This window comes from Alosa pseudoharengus, unplaced genomic scaffold (genome assembly GCF_046254945.1).
Source record: "Alosa pseudoharengus isolate Yale_2024_CS ecotype anadromous, Long Island Sound unplaced genomic scaffold, YU_APseudo_1.1 YU_APseudo_1.1_scf_19, whole genome shotgun sequence".
Lineage (NCBI taxonomy): Eukaryota > Metazoa > Chordata > Actinopteri > Clupeiformes > Clupeidae > Alosa > Alosa pseudoharengus.
In genome coordinates, this window is record NW_027468657.1 from 35,977,885 (window position 1) to 35,995,849 (window position 17,965).

The 17,965-nt window shown below is 39.8% G+C and overlaps 1 long non-coding RNA gene across 1 annotated transcript; it reads left to right on the forward strand.

The window, feature by feature from the left end:
• The first annotated feature begins 15,451 nt into the window (after positions 1 to 15,451).
• LOC143132818 (uncharacterized) lies at positions 15,452 to 17,406 on the forward strand. Its single transcript, XR_012988367.1, has 4 exons — positions 15,452 to 15,682; positions 16,414 to 16,714; positions 16,805 to 16,946; positions 17,117 to 17,406. It is a non-coding gene; the product is annotated as an uncharacterized LOC143132818 (long non-coding RNA).
• The last annotated feature ends 559 nt before the right edge of the window (positions 17,407 to 17,965 follow it).

A 17,965-nucleotide genomic window follows, 5' to 3' on the forward strand; every position in this document is an offset into this window, starting at 1 on the left:
ACACACACATAAACACACACACACAAAGACACATAAACACACACACACTACACATGCACACACACATACTGTACATGCACGCACAAACACGCACACAAACACAACACACATACACACACACACATGCACCCATACAAACACACCTACATACAGTACACAAACACAAGCACACACACACACAAAAACACATATACACAAAAACAACCACACACTCTGCACACGCTCAATTGCAAACACACAAAAAAGGAACAAAGTAGGAAATGAACACAATTTGACAAGCATGACTTATTTTTGTGGAAAAAAATGTGCTGGACTGGGCGGCGGACATATTTTGTACCTAGTTTATCCAATTTTCACCACCACTTAAAAAATGGGCCGGTCATGGGCCTGAAACTCCCCTCAGATAGCCACTGGACGCTGTAACGGAACAGGGCCGAAACCGCAATACAATAAAGCAGGATCTGGCCGGGATCCGCCTCAAGGACTCGTTCCTCCAAACGCACATCGGGCCGAAGCCGTTTCGGGTCTGTTTTTAGGGGTTGTTGCGGATATGTTCCAGCGCCGCCTGATCATCCCGTTACAAAAGCGTAACGGATGCGTGAAACGATTCCGCCTACCGGACCTGTGCTGGATGTGTTACAATTCCACAAAATCACCACCGGATTCTCCTTTTGCCTTATTTTCGGCATTTTTGTCAGTTAGGGTATCATAATAGCCTATAGGTACCTAGGCATAGGCCTACATTTCTCACAGTCTGTGGAATGTCCAGAAAAACATTTTCACTAAGGAGCAATGCGTATAGGCTATAGCTGAAATAAATTGTTTTAATGATTAAAATGCATACTAAAACAACGTGAACAAAGTCAACAAACACAGAATTAATGACCACGAATTCATAGGTTTTGTGTTATTCGAGTCTAAAAGAGGAGACTTAGTTTTAATCCTGGTCTTTTGACTTGACGTTCAGATCTCCTTACGACAGGTGACCCTGAGTGACCATCACTTGTGTCCACATGCACACATCCATCTGAGTTCATGTCTGGCACTGTGTCTGCATGTGACACAAAAGCAATTCCATCTTCATCTTCACATTCTGTGTCTCTGAAAGTCTCTTTGGTTCTGAGAAGGTTCCGACGGTTCCTTCTGAGCACGTGACCCTCCTCAGTCCTTACTTCATATGATCTCGGGCCGACCTCCTGGAGAACAGTAGCTTTTCGGTCCCACGCATCCTGGTCTTTGATACGCACCACATTATCTTTGGCAAGTGGTCTGAGGGGTTTGGTTGACTTGTCATAACGCTGTTTTTGTTTCCATTTCATATTCTCCAGTTTTGTCTGTACCTCTGCATTCTCCTTGATGTGTATATATGAAGGTAGGGTTGTGTGTAACTTGCGATTCATCAACAGTTCTGCTGGGGATAACCCACATTCAAGTGGGGCCGTCCTGTAGCTTAGTAGAGCTAAATAAGGATCCGACTTGCTGTCTGTGGCCTTTTTGAGAAGCTGTTTGATGATATGCACTCCCTTTTCGGCTTTGCCATTTGCCTGTGCATGCTGTAGACTTGAAGTGACGTGGTAAAATCCATATTGTCTTGCAAACTGTTGCCATTCCTTGCTGTTATAACAAGGACCATTGTCACTCACTACAGTTTTTGGTATCCCATGCCGGGCAAAAATGGACTTGACATGAGGGGGTCATCCCTATGTTCCCCAGGTCCTATGTTCCCCGGGTCCTATGTTCCCTGCTCGGGGTTAGGGTTAGGGTTATGGTTTTAAAAAAGGGTCCTATGTTCCCCGGTCCCATACAAAGCGGGGGACATAGGACCTGGGCAACATAGGTACGCTCCCGACATGAGTAATGACACTGCTGGAAGTTGAACTTGTGATCATGGCAATTTCAGGAAAATTTGAATAGTAATCTATCACCAGCAGATAGTCTTTGCCATTACAGTGAAACAAATCCCTTGCCTGTTTGCTCTGGTACTTGTTACCAGTGTTTGGAATAACGCCGTTCTTTTAAACGGCGTTAGGTAGACATAATTTTTTCAGTAACGGGGTAATCTAATTCATTACTTTTCCCGTCGTTACAATGCCGTTAACGTTACTGGACGTTAAATACGGTGCATTACTTACTATGCATTGATTGAATAAACTGTGTAATCCGAACGCACCCCTGGCTCACAGCTAGTGAGGAGGTGGGTTAATAACGACGTAACGTAAGCGATTATGATTGGCTAAGGCAGAGTCATGTTTCATGATAACCAATCAGAGCCAGTGATTTTACACACTTGCCAGCACACGCGCCACACAAACACACAGGCAAAAGCTAAAATAGAGATTCGACGAAACAGCAGAGGTCAGGAGCAATCAGATGAAAAGTTGGCATTTTCAAGGCGGAGATATAAGCACTACTTCAAATTCATTGTGGTCAAAGGCAAGAACGTGCATGTAATGTGTACATTATGTCCAGGAGCGAAGACTTTGTCGACATCCGTTGTAAGCAACTCTAATTTAATGAAGCATCTCACACACGCATCTAAAGCTAGTGGCCAAAAACACCGATACCTCCACCACAGATGATAGCTCGCCATCCACTAGCAAAGAAGGACTCGGAGCAAAGTCCTCCAAGCAGCAAAAGCTAGATCTTTCTGCCTCACAACAAAAACCTATGACACAGGCTGAAGTCAACCGTAGGTCTGTCTGTGCAATATCTTGAATTTCCCCTTGGGGATCAATAAAGTATCTATCTAATAAATATTGAAAGTTAAAGCGATGGTTCGGAGTAATTTAACCCTAGGGTCCTTTGCACAATGACCCCGAGCCAAACACCCTCCCAGAACCTTTTTTCCCTTGGTCGAACCCTGGTCGAGTAGCGCTGAAATTGGCATTTGGTGCGGTTTAACTTAGTCCATTTTCACGCACCCTTTGGAGCACTTTTGTCAGTCTTTCATTGTGCTCAAGTACACTCTCGGAAAAAATGGTACCACTCAGTACCTTAAAAGGTACAAACGCTTGTCTCTGTGGCAGTACCTTTAGAGGGTACAGAGCAGTACCTTACAAAAGTATGTACCTTACAGGAGTACATATTTGTACCCTCAATGGTCCCATCTGTACCTTAAGGAACTATTTTGTACCTTTTCTCTATGGTACAGGTTTGTATCTTCATTGAGGGTACAATATTTGTACCATTAAGGTACCACCACAGAGACAAGTCAATTTGTACCTTTAAAAGTACCAATAAGTTCCCTTAGACAAGTCAATTTGTACCTTTAAAGGTACTTATAAGTTCCCTTACTTGACATAAATAAAAAAACAGCCTTTAAAAAAACACACAGATTTATTGTATAAAAAACAAAACAGTAAAAACTGATTTCATCACACAGGGTACAGACAGAGAGCATTTTTTTTATCATCAGATGAATTCTGGCCACTAAAGACATAAATATCCACAAGTTTTCTAAGTGTTCTTGTTCTCAGAGCATTTACGTTTGATACAGTAGGGCTGGTGTGTGTTAGCCTGGCTAGCGCCACCACTTCTCAATGAGACGTGGTCTGGGAACCAAACGTTCATTTTCTCGTATTTGAAAAAAAATGCCCAGATCCGTTTATTGGGTGCCACGGATGTCTATCAAATGCGTCTGTGCATAGCTCATCATCGTCTTGCTTTCCCCCCTGTTCTGTGATTGGTCGCCTATCTGAGGCAAAATTAGGGCAGTAGTTTCCAGGCTGCCTTAGCAGCGTGAATCAAATCGCGCGCAAGGCAGCATGGGAACACCCAGGCTAGGTGTGTGTGTGTGTGTGTGTGTGTATGTGTAGAGAGAGAGAGAGAGAGAGAGAGAGAGAGAGAGAGAGAGAGAGAGTGTATGTATACGAATTACATTTAAACATGTCTAGTGGATAAAATTATTTCCCTTCCACATTGTAAGTGTAAGTGCCAACTAGTCTCATGGGCTGGCATTATACATAACCATTAATCATATCTTCTGTGCGAGCACTTTGACAAGAAAATGGGCGTGGCATATTCAAGCCAAAATGTTAATTGCCCTGACAACAGCTGTAGGAAGAAGTGGTTTGTCACCAGGGTCAGTCACTTTCAGGACATGTGTAACACAGGTTTCAAAGCTATTAAATTGGGCAGCCGTGGCCGCGGCTGAAGTGCCCTTATACTTAAATGCAGCTATTAAGCTAGATCACCTGGAACTGGTAAATCAGTGGCTTCAAAATAAGCAGACAATAGATAATAGTTATTATAATTCATTTGCTATTCATAAAAGACATATGGCTTGTACTACCACAAACCCAAAGGTTCAAGCACCCCCAACCATGCAGACAACGTGTAATCAAAAGTAAAGTGACAAGAATCACGCTCATAAATCACGGCATACATATGCTTATAAATCACACCAGTCTTTCACACCAGTAGGAAATCTCAATGAACAAACAATACACACAACTGCAAACGTGAAACAAGGCAGGTTGGGGGCAAGGAAACCCTTACGATATGGCATACAAACACAATTAAAACTGCATACTTTAAACAAACACCAGTATAAGCAAACATAGGAAACATACATTTACCCAGGCGGGAAGTGCGAGGGTCGGGGAAGTGCGAGGGTCGGGAAACTGCGCTGCCTGCCGCCTCTCCAATTACAGCGGCACTGATTACTAGATTAAAGGGGAACTTGGCAACTATTTCAACGTAATAAACCCGTTTAGAAATCATTTGGATGGTTAAATGACCTGTTCCGGTGAAAATGGTGACTTTTCCCGCTGCCCCTAGCGTCCCCAGGCGGAAAAATCAACCTTGCAACATTGAGACTACCGTCCCGAAAAGATAAGTGAGAAACAAGAAACTAGTTTTAAATCGTGTTTCTTACCTTGTAACATCCACATTGTCTGCCAAACTTATGCTAACCGTTTTGCTAGCTTGTAAACAAATCCATGCGCTTTATCGTTACCTTTTTCCACAGTTTGAAATAGCATAATGCACAATTTCTCCAGCAGAGGGGGAAATCCTGCCAAGTTTCCCTTTAAATAATCTGCGTTAGCTAGGTTACACACAATGATATCCGACTTCAAATAGCTCACCAACTCAGCATTAAATGGCGATTTCGTGGCGTGCTCTCCCGACTCACGCATTTCCCAGACAAAGCGGCCGCTTCCACCTGAGTCTTCAGTCCTTTTAAAAAGTGCGTTCCTCAACACACCTCCCACACACCTCCGTGACGTCATGATGTAATGTTCATCCATAAGACCAGGGCAGTAGACACAAAGACATAATACCACGAGAGAGCACTCATGTCAAACATGAAAACAATAAAACAAAAACAATATCACCACAGCAGAACAACCTTGTACTGGACCCCTGTTACACATACCTTAGCATAGAAATTAGTGTTCTTGTTGTGGCTGGGGTACTGTAGGTAGTAGACAAAATAAAGGCAAAATGCAGACAGAATGCCATCTTCCACACCAACCACAATGCAGACTTCTGTTCCATCCTTGTTTGTTGCAGGGAGTCACTGCTCGCTGAATATCAGTTTGATGTGCCAGGCATCTGCATAGTCGGATAAGGTGTAGCTGGATCTCCCTAAATAGACAAAAGATAATACCACTAAAATTAGTAAAGAAATCCGGTTCATGAAATGAATTTACTTTACATAAGATTCTCTTTTTGGATTTTCATATTAACTCTGTACAACTGAAAGTTCTGAAATGAAGATGAATGGTAAAACTTACATCATTCAGTGAAATGTAGTGCTCATGAAGACGGTTGGTAAGAGCACCAAGGCAGCTCTGAATTCTAGGTCTTCCAAAAGAGAAGAGGTACAAATACAATGGATTAACAATGGCAAACAAATCACAAAATATGACAAGAGGTTACTTTGGGTAGAGATAGGAGCTCATACAGAAGATATTTGATGAGGTTACCTGAAAGCATGCAAAATAAATTAAAGAAACAAATATGAATTTTCCATGGTAAACAATTCCGGACAAAACACAATTCACATTACTGATGAAATACCGTTTACGTACTGAAGCTACTTCCACTCTGGCATCCAAGTTCTCCAGACAAGACTTCCCATGAAGCTACAACCAAATGACATATTACACACAAATGAGATTAAACGGGCAACACAAATCAAAGCAAACTTTACTACTACATGTTCATATGCTGTGTATACTAACAATCAGCTTGAATATTTTCTGTTGACTGATGCAACAGGGAACGCCCCTACAAGTTCTTTCTGCATTCAGTTAATTTCTGTACACCTTTTCAGATATTTAACACTTATAAAGAGAACCACAAAAGAGTTGCTATAGGACAGTGTACGAAGGACCAAACTATTTAAAACATACCCTAAACGGTGTACAAATGTATGGCATGACTCTATATTGTCCAATTTATCCTGGAGCTTTTAGGACATTTTGGGATAATGAAGACATATGGAAATCTGTGGGACACTTGCAGACTTGACAGAGCTGTATGGAAACAGAACAACAAAGTCTAAAGCCACCTCATCTATTACTTTTTATAATTCTATAGTTAGACACAATCATTGCTCTCTACAGTTAATACTTTAATTTAAATCCAGTCTGTTGCAAAGTATCCAATGATATAAAATTTAAAAACCCACCTTGATTCAGACACTGAAGCAGGAGTGGCAACATCACAAATTTATGTCTTCAGCTGACAGATCAGGTTCATAAACTCTACTTGCTTTTAGAAAGATCCCTGTTTGGGGCGTAACATCATTTTAAACCAATGAGAATGACATCTGTCATTCCCTTTAACGGCGCAACGCGCGATATGTCAAATAAATGCATCGTTATTTTGGCATTCAACGGTGCATTTGAAGGAGGCTGCTTGCAAGACCGTATGGAATAGTCATTCTTAAACCATGCTTTACTAAAATCTAGCATAGCCTTCACGCATAGTGAAACTAACTTCATGCAGTTACTTTCACTATTGACTGACAATGGGTTACCATCGAAAACATAGGCTGGAAAAAGCAACACTTACCCTAATGTTGCTCAAATGACTGAATAAAACAACATTTATCCTGCAGAGGAGTTGCTTATATCTCGTGACAGTGCGTCTTCAGCTGTGCTCCATACGTGTCTCTCGCCTCTCCCCTAATCACTTTTAACCGTCATTACCAATTTGCAAATGATGGTGAATAACTACTCATTATGAGATGTACAGTATTTCGTAATATCTTTATTCTAATTATGTTTCCCATTGTAATCGTGCAATTTGTAATGCTTTGCATGGACGTGCGCTGGTGTGCGTTCATGAATGATAGAAGGATGGTGCGTGCACCTGCCAATATCACTGTTGACATGCGCTCTTAAAATAGCATATGAACAACTCGCCATTGACTTCTGACCAGGTTTAGGTGGTGTATGATAGCGATTTTTAGACAACGCGCTAGGTCCCTCCCTAGGTTGTTAATTGCCACACCCCTGGGCGCAATGCTTAAAAAATAAACGTGCAAAATACCGAATTCAACTTTCCGCGGGTGAATAACGAGTATTACGCCATGCGCTGGTGGCCCAAAATACAGCCCATAGTTTTCTATTTATTTACAAATGTACATAGGCCTACTGTAATTACATTTATACATAGTTATTCTACTGATCTTCATACTATTCATCCTGCACATAGACTTATTCTTACTACTCTTATGATGTTGTTTCTGCACTACAATGACACTGTTTTCACACTGCACATAGCTGTATGTTATGTACATATCTGTTATATATTTGTCATATTGAATATCCATAATTATTCTGTTTTATTATATTCTGTTAATACACTGCATATATCTATATTATTATTTCTACTATTATACTGTTACTGCTACATCTACATACATTATTCTACTTATTGTATGAGGTAACTGCTAATACACTGCACATATTTATATTTAATTCATATTACTCTAAACCACCTTCTGTAAATCAACTGTATACTACTGTCTACATTGCACTATATTTCTTGACCTGTCTCTGTATATTTCATCACCTTTCTATACTTTGCATCACATTGAATGCTTCTGTCTGAAGCTCTGTTCTAGAATCTTTGCTCTGTTGGTCCCAGAGTTGCTAAGCAACAACAAATAAACGAAATGACAGTCTTTGATACCAATGGTATCAAAAGTGTACGAGTGATTACGAATGGATGTGTGTGGTTTGCAATTAGAATAAACAAGAAATAACATTTCCAATAATTTCCCATGATAAATTACATATTTGCACCTTCCTTACTTATGAAGCTCACTAATGCCACCGTATTTAGTAAAATGTAATACAACGTTGCCACCTAGTGTTCAGATGTATTTAACATTAACGTGACATTGCTTGCTTATTCTTTCGTGAACTCCATGCTTTTAGGAAAACAATCTTTTTATCATAGTTCCCTCTTCAATGAGCGATTACCAGCTCGTTTTTGTAAGAGATAGCTATTTATTGTCCCTAGGTTTACAGAAACACCTATTCATATTAATACGTAGCCTATGGAGTGCTGCCGACCACTGTTCATTACGGCCCAGAATGCCTTGCATGTCTTTATAACAAAACAACACAGTAAAACCTAAATGCCCGTAAACATATGCATTTGCATACTTGTAACATTTTTAATAATACTCTCCCATCATGATATTTAACAATAATGAAAAATCGGTCAATGTGAAAACAACTCTATTATGTAAGCTATATATAGCTACTGTTCTCCCTACTATTTCAGTTCGTTAAGTCCATACTATCCCATGGCAGAGCAAGGATTTCATGATTGGGCAAGGTTGCCCGGAGACATTGAGCATACTTGGAAGGCATGGTGATAGAAGGTGAGTGGAATGAAAGTGAATGGTGAGAGTTACCAAATACCTGTGGGCGGTTTGCAAAATGATGGAAACTTTTGGAATTTCTCTTTTTTTTTTAGCTTATGCACCCTCACATTGGAGTCCCCAGTTCATATACAAAATTTGGTATCAATATGTGACAGTGTTCCTGAGATATGGACGACTTCCTGTTTCGGAGCTTCGCCGCTGATTTCGTTTGGCTGTGACGAGCAAACGCTTTCGAAAATCAAAAATCCTTCTAGTAACTTTTGTGAGGCTTGGTCCAATGATAATGTACGTCTAGTTTCATGGCGTTCGGACCAAATTTGTGACCTGTGAAAATTTAGTTTAGCTTTCTATTCAATCCAATATGGCGGACGAACGACACGCCCACTTGACGTCATCTTCTCGAGCAAGTTACACCGGTACTGCCCGGACGTTTTAAAGTTGGAACGGTGTCTCTGTCTCAAAGGGCCTAGGCACAGGAGCTGGAAAAAAATTAGGGAGATGGGAATAATAATAATATTAAATATAACCGCAAGCGGTGATTTACAGGGTCCGAGCAAAACGAACATGATAGCATAGCTTTTTAGTTTTACATATGCTTTGATTGTTTGGGCACAATTGTTCAAAAGAAACGTGATCGGATTTCGGTTATCGGATTTCAGTTACCGGATTTCAGCTATCGGATTGGATCAAATCTTGAAAATGGGTTGTTCAAAGGGAAACAAGGATCCTGAAATTGGATTAGATCACATAATCTATTCTTGGTTTTGATCTGGATAAAACCTTCACTTTGTGTCGTTCAAAACTTTTGAGTTGGATTGGAATAAATTTGATGCATAAAATTAGGATTACCCTGTGCTGTAACATTATAGTGTGATAACCTCCACAACCCAACAGTATTCTAACAATACTTGATTCTACAGGACTATTTATTTGTTGTGGATAAGATGAAGGGTTTGATAATGGAAGGCAGTGTTTCCCACAGAATTGAATTGTATTTGTGGTGGTGGGTTCTGTGTCGGAGTCAATAAGATAAACAGCGTATAATTATACAGTTATACTTGCCTTGCACTACAAGTCCATATTGACAAGTAGCTGTAATGCTGTAATGTTATAGTGTGCTAACCTCCACAACCCAACAGCATTCTATTCTAGTATGCTAACCTCCACAACCCAACAGTATTTTAACACTAATGCTTCAGGTGGGATTTGAACTCTCAACATAAGGATGACCAGTACAAGGCATTATCCCACTAAGCCACTGTCAATCCTACATCTTTGCCAGTCACATTCACATGGTGAAAATGTGTATTGGTAAACACACAAGAAAAACTCCAAGTATACATTTGACAATAAAATGAAGGGCTTTCCTGAAAGAGAACACCTGAAAACGTTTGGAAATTCTGGGACAATTAGACATTTGTACAGAAGAACAGTAATGGATGAAATATAAATATGATAGACTTAATGATGAAGGAAAAATAGTAAACAAAGAAGTTCCCCTATATGTCTTCGAGTGTGTCGGCATTCTGATTCTTGGCAACTAATGAGTGTGAATGTTGATTGCCTGATGTCATTCAGGTGCTGTTCAATGGTGTGACTTCAATAACCAATAGCATGTGCATCTTGAGCCTAAAGCTCTAGCAGGATTCGAACTCTCAACCTAACAAACACCAGCACTAGGCATTATCCCTCTGAGCCACTAACAATCCAACATAATAGGCAGTCACATTCACATGGTGAAAATGTGTGTTGGTAAACACACAAGAAAAACTCCAAGTATACATTTGACAATAAAATGAAGGGCTTTCCTGAAAGAGTACACCTGAAAACTTTTGGATATTCTGGGGCAATTAGACATTTATAGAGAAGAACAGTAATGGATGAAATATAAATATGATAGACTTAATGATGAAGGAAAAATAGTAAACAAAGAAGTTCCCCTATATGTCATAGAGTGTGTCGGCATTCTGATTCTTGGCAACTAATGAGTGTGAAGGTTAATTGCCTGATGTCATTCAGGTGCTGTTCAATGGTGTCAATCTTCAATAACCAATAGCATGTGCATCTTGAGCTTCAAGCTCTAGCAGGATTCGAACTCTCAACCTAACAAACACCAGCAGTGTGTAATGAGTGTGAATGTTAATTGCCTGATGTCATTCAGGTGCTGTTCAATGGTGTGACTCAGAAGGCTCAATGGTATGGAGTGATGACACGGAGATGGCAGGTTTCGGTGCAACACAAGTTAACTTTATTTGAGTTTCAATTCATCTGTTCTTTTGTTCTTTACTTGTATGTGTGCTGCATCAAAGAGGAAACAAACAGAAAATGGAGTAATCAGTGAAATGGGGTAAATCAGTACAGATCCCAACTCACAAACAAACCAATTGACATTTGAACAATAAACTGAAATCATATGGCTATATAAGGTACAACTAAACAATACTTGACATCCCAAGTCAACCAACATCACCTAATCATCTCTCACATGGGACTCCAACACACCAAACCAACAAACAAAGACCTTAACTTTACACATGATGGCAGAGCTACTCTACAAACTGATAAACATCACAAAAGTCATAGTGAGGGTCATTAAAGTGATGATTAAAGTGATGACTTACGTTAACTCAAAGACGCACACAGAGCAGGACACACTGGAGTGCTGGGTTGAGATGAACAAAAGAGCGAACTGAGGGCGAGCAAACAATTTATCCTGGTCTGAGCCCCTGCTCCGGAGCTACAGGGTTTCCCAGCAGGTAAACTTTGGAAAGATTTGCAAAGATTTGGAAAAGATTTTTGAAAGACTACAGTCTCAGACCCTCTCACATCTAAAGACAAGTAGTAGAGTTTTAAGTCACAGACTATGATTTTGCAATGACTAGGGATCTTGCAGGGTCACTATTTACAAGACTGCAACACGATTCCTTTAAATTATTACCCATTGTGCAATAGATAAACAGGAACTGAAAATTATAGCCTACTAAACTCAAAGTCGTATTTTCGTGTTTCTGCAGCATTGTTTCATGCGTGACATCCTTAACCGATATAGAGTTGTTCTGTCAAGTGGAAGAGCCGACTAAATATGTATAAGAAATGACAAATATTATAAGAATAACAAATAATTATAGGCTACAGCTTATAATTATACAGTAATACTTGCCTTGCACTACAAGTCCATATTGACAAGTAGCTGTAATGTTATAGTGTGTTAACCTCCACAACCCAACAGCATTCTATTGTAGTATGCTAACATCCACAACCCACTAATGCTTCAAGTGGGATTTGAACTCTCAACCTAAGGATCACCAGTACAAGGCATTATCCCACTGAGCCACTGTCAATCCTACATGTTGGCCAGTCACATTCACATGGTGAAAATGTGTATTGGTAAACACACAAGAAAAACTCCAAGCATGGAGGGGCGATTAGACATTTGTAGAGATGAACACTAATAGATTAAATATAAATATGATAGACTTAATGATGAAGGAAAAATAGTAAACAAAGAAGTTCCCCTGAATGTCATAGAGTGTCTCGGCATTCTGATTCTTGGCAACTGATGAGTGTGAATGTTGATTGCCTGATGTCATTCAGGTGCTGTTCAATGGTGTGAATCTTCAATAACCAATAGTATTCGAGCTAGAGCCTAAAGCACTACCGGGGATTCGAACCCTCAACCTAACAAACACCAGCACTCGGCATTATCCCACTGAGCCACTGACAATCCTACATATTGGGTAGTCACATTCACATGGTGAAAATGTGTGTTGGTAAACACACAAGAAAAACTCCAAGTATACATTTGACAATAAAATGAAGGGCTTTCCTGAAAGAGTACACCTGAAAACTTTTGGATATTCTGGGGCAATTAGACATTTATAGAGAAGAACAGTAATGGATGAAATATAAATATGATAGACTTAATGATGAAGGAAAAATAGTAAACAAAGAAGTTCCCCTATATGTCATAGAGTGTGTCGGCATTCTGATTCTTGGCAACTAATGAGTGTGAATGTTAATTGTCTGATGTCATTCAGGTGCTGTTCAATAGTGTGAATCTTCAATAACCAATAGCATGTGCATCTTGAGCCTAAAGCTCTAGCAGGATTCAAACTCTCAACCTAACAAACACCAGCACTAGGCATTATCCCACTCTGCCACTGACAATCATACACATTCAGCAGTCACATTCAAATGGTGAAAATGTGTGTTGGTAAACACACAAGAAAAACTCCAAGTATACATTTGACAATAAAATGAAGGGCTTTCCTGAAAGAGTACACCTGAAAACTTTTGGATATTCTGGGGCAATTAGACATTTATAAAGAAGAACAGTAATGGATGAAATATAAATATGATAGACTTAATGATGAAGGAAAAATAGTAAACAAAGAAGTTCCCCTATATGTCATAGAGTGTGTCGGCATTCTGATTCTTGGCAACTAATGAGTGTGAATGTTAATTGTCTGATGTCATTCAGGTGCTGTTCAATAGTGTGAATCTTCAATAACTAATAGCATGTGCATCTTGAGCCTAAAGCTCTAGCAGGATTTGAACTCTCAACCTAACAAACACCAGCACTAGGCATTATCCCACTCAGCCACTGACAATCATACACATTGAGCAGTCACATTCAAATGGTGAAAATGTGTGTTGGCAAACACACAACATCAAGAAAATTCCTAGCATACATTTGACAATAGAATTAAGGGCTTTATAAAAAAGAGTACATATCTGAAAATGTGCACTGTTAATGGTATCCACCTAATGATGGTTGTATGGTTGTTATCCAAGAAAAAAAAATTACTCATATAGGAATATAGGTGATATAGGAGAAATGGGCTGAGTGGTCGAACTTTATTGGCCTATATCTCTGAAATGGAACAACGTATCCAAATTCTTTTGATAACTTTTGTGAGGCTTTGTCTAAACATTGTCTGTGAGAATTTTGGTGAAGATTTGATTATTTTTGAAGCCTGTGAAACTTTTTATGATGTTTGGCTTTTCTCTGAAATTGTGGCAAAAGTAAACATTTGTAGACCATAAGACCAGGGCCAAAAAGATGCATCTGAGTTTAGAGATTAATATTCTGAAATAATTTTGAGTCTAGGTGAATCTGGTAAGGAGAAATAAGCATAATTAACTTTTTTTTTCAATAGCGCCACCTTTGGGTGCAGTACCCCAAATTTTGGGTTATGGGTAGAGGGGGGTACTGGTAACCATACCTGAAAATTTCAAGAGTTTTGGAGTTACGGTTTAGGCTGCAGTATGACTTTTACAGAATTTTGGCCAAAAAATGAACGGTACAGAAACAATAGGGTTCCTGCAGCTACGCTGCTCGGACCCCTAAATATAACCGCAAGCGGTGATTTACGGGGTCCGAGCAAAACGAACATGAGGTAGCATAGCTTTTTAGTTTTACATATGCTTTGATTGTTTGGGCACAATTGTTCAAAAGAAACGTGATCGGATTTCGGTTATCGGATTTCAGTTACCGGATTTCGGCTATCAGATTGGATCAAATCTTGAAAATGGGTTGTTCAAAGGGAAACAAGGATCCTGAAATTGGATTAGATCACATAATCTATTCTTGGTTTTGATCTGGATAAAACCTTCACTTTGTGTTGTTCAAAACTTTTGAGTTGGATTGGAATAAATTTGATGCATAAAATTAGGATTACCCTGTGCTGTAACATTATAGTGTGCTAACCTCCACAACCCACAACAGTATTCTAACAGTAGTATTCTAGTGCGCTAATTTCCACAACTCAATAGTATTCTAACAATACTCTATTCTACAGGACTATGCATTTGTCATGGGTAAGATGAAGGATCTGATAATGGAAGGCGGTGTTTCCCACAGAATGGAATTGTATTTGTGGTGGTAGGTGAAGGGGGGTGGGGGTGGGTTCTGTGTTGGAGTCAATAAGATTATACAGTTATACTTGCCTTGCATGACAAGTCCTGACTAGTAGCTGTAACGTTATAGTGTGCTAACCTCTACAACCCAAAAGTATTCTTAACAGTATTCTATTCTAGTATGCTAACCTCCACAACCCAACTGAAGGAACTGTAGGGGGCGATGTGGGTCGAGGTAGAGTGAGTGTGTGGCGAGCAGGCAGAGCCTCGGTCAGAAGGCTTAAAGGGACATTCCACCAGTGAAGACATGAATATGTATTGAAAGTGGGTCATATATGTAGTAGAATAGTAGCATACATTTCTAATTTGGTGCCTTCTTGACCGAGAAAAGGCAGAAAATGACTTTTTAGTGCTTGTGGATTACAGACAACAATCCCCATAGTGCATTGCAATGCTCAGCTCCGCAGGCCACTCCCACTCTCGAACTCAATTGTTCAACTCCGCCCATAATCTGTCAAACAAGGCTCGAGCGTTGAGCTCCACTCTACACTACCTGGAAATCATTTCAAACAATTTCTAGTGAAGACTTAGTTTTCAAACTCATTAGTGAATTACTCCTCGTTTGTGTTTCGAAATGGTGTGCACTTGCATGTTACCGGGATGTTCAGCCAGCACAAGGAAAATACACGGGAGTAAATTTTCATAGATTACCCAAAGAGTTGGAGTTGTGGAAAAAGTGGCTACGGGCTATCAATAACCCGAAGTTCGGAGAGGACACAGCCATTGAAGCACTAAAACATCTGACGGTGTGCAGTCTACATTTCAAGGCAGAAGAACCCATTAGGAGTGAAGAGACCCGCGCTTGTGAAAACCGCAATTCCGTCGATATTTACCTTGCCAGATGATGTCGACGAACAGCCAGGAACTTCTGGAACTAGCAGTGCTAGCTGCGCTAAACGCATTTGCCTGGAGGTAAGGTTTTTCTGACTCGACTCTACTTCTCGACTGAGAACACACTGATATAGTCGTCTGCTGTAAAGCAGCACATCTCATATGATTTGGCTGTTTATAAAGTAAATATCTTGTGTGTTTTGGTCGCTTGCTGCCTCGCTAACTCTACTCGTCAGCAACGAAGAAGTAAAGTTAGCAATGTAACGTTAGACAGTTATGAATATCGTGTCCATTGTGTGTTGCATAAGCTGCATAAGTTTGCTATTAGCGATGTAAATCCACCATGTTTTACTGTGTTAGTCTGACGTTATTCAAATGTTTTTAACGTTATTGAACTTACAAGAAGAGTTTGTAAGTAGCCTAAATAATATTATCTCTAATCATGGCTGCAGTGGAGGCTAATCGCAAGTAAACGCAGTTTATCCACCACTGAATTTCAGAAATAGTTTTTCCACCTCTTGATAGTTTATCCACCACTCAATACATTCAATGCACTTCCTAATAGTGTGTATGCACTCAAGGAACTATCTACTACTAGTAGCCATACCACTTGTAAACAGTAATGTTCACCATTATCATATATTCTGAATGTCTTATGTATTAAAAAAACATCCAGTAGCACTTTTCCTTACTGCAGTTTAGCCTACACCTCTTATTTCACCACTACACCTATCTTTAGTATATCTAAGACTACTGTCTGATTTAAATTAGTGGAATATAGTTTGAAAAGAAACCTCTTGTTTGTTTTATAGTCACCATGCCCAAGTACACCTGGCCTTGATACCAGTGCCAGCACCCTTGAAGTTGGTGAAACGGATGAAAGGCACTAAAAAAACAGGTGGAAGTGCATTCCACACCATGTGGTCAATGAACATCGATGGACTGACACGGATGGAAAGCGGCATCACTGTGACCATGCTCTTCTAACAGCTGAGGAGCAGAAGAGGATGTGGCTGAAGAAGGACTCGGTGGCATATCAGGACCTGACGTCACTCGTCTTTGATAAAAGGCTTTTGAAAGATCTTCAGAAGATGGCCCTCTTCAAACATACTGGTAAGAACTGACACCCTTTATACCCACATGTTTTGAACATATCCTATTGAACATGTTTAATTTGTACTATATATTCTCCTTTTCACACAGGGCCACTGGAGATCTTTCACAGAGCTCTCCTGAAGTACCTCCCTAAATGCCAGGCCTTCTCCTACGAGGGAGAGGGCCTACCTCGCCATCATGGAACATAATGAGAACATTGTGGCACAAGAACAAGCCACCACGGCAACAGGTGTGTTTTCATGTACTCTAAATACTAAAATAACCATAAGTAGCATGTTCACAGCTAACTCAAAATACATACTTTGCTGAAAAGTTCATTCTATTCCTGTGGAGAGACATCTACTAGTCAAATCTTTATTCAGGCATCTGTGTAATCATTATAATCCTTGTCATTTATAGGAGAACCACGTGTCAAGCAGGTCTTCTGCAAAAAGTCAAAGCAATGGATAGTCAAGAAAATCTATAAGCCACACACCACCAAGTTCATCCAAACACTAATTGAGAAGGTCATAGAAAACAGACGCAACCCAAACATAACATTCAAGGACTCAACCGCTTCACTCACCCAACCACAACCTCCTTTTCCACCTAACATTGCCCCTGTCCCAAAGCCGTCAAAGAAAGCTGCATCATCATTCAAGAGCCACTTCTGAGACGTCAGCTCTACATTAACCCATTCCTCACAAATATTTTGTAATATTACCATGCCTTATGTCTTTGTCTTATATGGTCTTTTGACCTTATCCTTGCACTACCTTACCTGTTTGCACTGCCATTGAGCACCTTACTATACTCAATCACAGGGTCAATACCTCTAAAGTGTGGATAATTTTGTTTGTGTGTTTTGATGTTCATGACACAATTCTTTCTTTGTGAATTAAAAACCAAAATGTCACTCGTTCTCTCCTGTCTGCCTTCAACAAAGTTTGGTATCATAAACTTGGAAGGAGGTAACTGATATGCAACAAGCTTATAATGCAATGTATACTTGTAATACTTCATAATTTATAGAAATTATAGGTATGACCACCATTCTGTTGTCATCTGAGGCAACAGTAGCTAGGTAGTTCCAGTTTTGAAATGTTGGGTGTTCAATAACTCGAATACACTTGGAGCAACACTACTAGGAAAGAACTACAACAACGTACATTTTAAGCATTTAATTAAATAACTAAATATACAAACAATACAACTGCTGAATGACAATATACAAACAATGAAACTATAGCTCCTCGAGCGTCCTCCGCG